We start from the raw sequence: 2531 nt of genomic DNA on the forward strand, positions 1-2531 counted from the left end.
CTGGAACCCTCAAATATATCATGAAAAAATTTTCTCAGCACTTACAACCACAAACATTTATGAGTTGTTCACATCTCGTGTCAGCTGGATTTGGTATTCTTCCATGTGTCTTCTCAATCTGGAACCAAGGCCAGAGAGGATGTCCTCTTTGGGCCATGCCATCCTTACGGAAGAGGAAAGAGAATGAAAGCCAAGCATGTAGTGGCTCCTCTGTTTAAACCACTTGACATGCTCTTTAATAAAGCAAGTCACTTGACTTAGTCCAAAATCAAGGGGCAGGAAAGGAGATTTAGCTTTGTAAGAAAATGTCAGACTGTCTTCCAACATGGGTATGCCACTTTGCATTCTTATCATCAATGAATGAGAGCTCCTGTTGCTCTACAATCTTTCCAGTGATGGATATTCATTTTTGTCTGTTTTTATTTAGCCATCCAAATACGTGTATAGCAGAAGGCAATGGCACCCCACTCCAGTACTCTTGCTTGGAAAATCCTATGGACGGAGGAGCCTGGTAGGCCGCAGTCCATGGGGTCTCTAAGGGTCGGATACGACTGAGAGTTGGACACGACTCAGCGACTTCACTTTCACTTTTCACTTTCATGCATTGGAGAAGGAAATCGCAACCCACTCCAACGTTCTTGCCTGGAGAATCCCAGGGACGGGGGAGCCTAGTGGGCTGCCATCTACGGGCTCGCTCAGAGTCGGACACGACTGAAGTGACTTAGCAGCAGCAGCAGTAGCATCTCACTGTTATTTGTATTTTCCTGTTTGTCATTTTTAGAATCAGACTACTACATCCTACATAGCAATCATTAGTGAAAAGCAATTGTTGATGAATATATAAATTCAACAAATGGTTTTTCCGCAAGATAGTTTTTCAGCAGACTTTCAAAAAATAAAATTTTCATCATGTGGCTGTTGACTAATTAAATTGGAGCAACATCTAAGGCCTCAGGGGTCATATTTATGTAGTTTATTTTCCATATCTTCAGCTCCTGATACACTTTAGGTGCTCAATAAATATTTCTTCTAGGAATAACTTTGTTGCTGTTCAGTCGCTCAGTCATGTTTTCCTCTCTGCGAGCCCATGCAGTGCAGCATGCCAGGCTTCCCCTGTCCTTCACTATCTCTCGGAGTTTGCTCAAACTCAGACAAGCTTAAATATATCCCTATTCATCTCAGAGACAAATCCTCTGAGATTAGTAGTAGCTTTTTTCTGTTATTCTGTATTCTCAGTGTAAAGATTGCCTTATCTCTTCCTTGTTCTCTACTTGAAGCCTGTCGGGCGTTCCTTCTTCAATTCTGCCTCTATGCTGCTGCTGCTAAGTCGCTTCAGTCGTGTCCAACTCTGTGCGAGCCCGTAGACGGCAGCCCACCAGGCTCCCCCGTCCCTGGGATTCTCCAGGCAAGAACACTGGAGTGGGTTGCCATTGCCTTCTTCAATGCATGAAAGTGAAAAGTAAAAGTGAAGTCGCTCAGTCGTGTCCAACTCTCAGTGATCCCATAGACTGCAGCCTACCAGGCTCCTCCGTCCATGGGATTTTCCAGGCAAGAGTACTGGAGTGGGGTGCCACTGCCTTCTCCACCCTCTATTCTAATATTCTGCAAAAAATAGCTCGGGTCGGGCGGCCCGCGGGCGCGCGCCCGGAAGCGGCAGCCGGCGACGCGGGGGCATGGCGGCCGCGGCGCTGGGGGCGGCCTGGCGTGCGCTGCGCCCCGCGAGCGGGCTCCTGGGGCCGCGGCCGACGCAGCCGCGGGATGCGCGGCGGCGGGCCTCCCTGCTGTCTTTCTGGGGATTTGTGCCCATGAGAGCGGAGCCTCTGCGGAAGAAGAAGAAGGTGGACCCCGAGAAAGACCAGGCGGCGAAGGAGCGCTTGCAAAAGAGGATCCGGCGGCTGGAGAAGGCGACCCAGGAGCTGATTCCCGTTGAGGAATTTATCACCCCCGTCAAGTTCTTGAATCAAGCGAGGCAGCGGCCGCCGGTGCAGCTCCCCTTTGAGGAGAGCGAGCGGAGCGCCCTGCTTCTGAAGAAGTGGTCTCTGTACAAGCAGCGCGAGCACGAGCTGGAGAGGGCCGCCATCGCATCCCTGCTCGAGGCCCAGCGGGAAGCTGTGCGTGAGCTGGAGCTCACGGCCCCGGAGCTCCAGGCCCCGGAGCTCCATGCCGAGGCCAACAAGCGAGACCCCGGCCTGTTTCCTTAAGAGAGACAAGGGCCAGACCACACGCCGCCCATCGCCAACTACCAGCCCCCAGAAGGCAGGTACCAAGACATCACCAAGGTGTATACACAGGTGGCGTTCAAGAGGTAGAGATGCGGGTAGCCACCCTCGGGACACACCACCCGGCAGAGCCCAGCCCACCACGCTCCCGCATGCTGCTGACCGGCCAGGCCTGCTGTGAATAAACGTGTTGAATCTCGAAAAAAAAAAAAACTAAATACTGTGCCAGGAGACCCAAATCGACATCGAAATGCTTGGGAACACTGCTCTGGTACTTAGGGTTTTCCCTCTTATTCCTGCTTCCTCCCCCTT

General features: G+C 51.6%; 1 pseudogene; it reads left to right on the top strand.

Moving 5' to 3' along the window:
- LOC102190048 lies at window positions 1674–2201 on the top strand (annotated as a pseudogene).

The sequence above is a fragment of the Capra hircus genome, chromosome 13, assembly GCF_001704415.2.
Source record: "Capra hircus breed San Clemente chromosome 13, ASM170441v1, whole genome shotgun sequence".
Lineage (NCBI taxonomy): Eukaryota > Metazoa > Chordata > Mammalia > Artiodactyla > Bovidae > Capra > Capra hircus.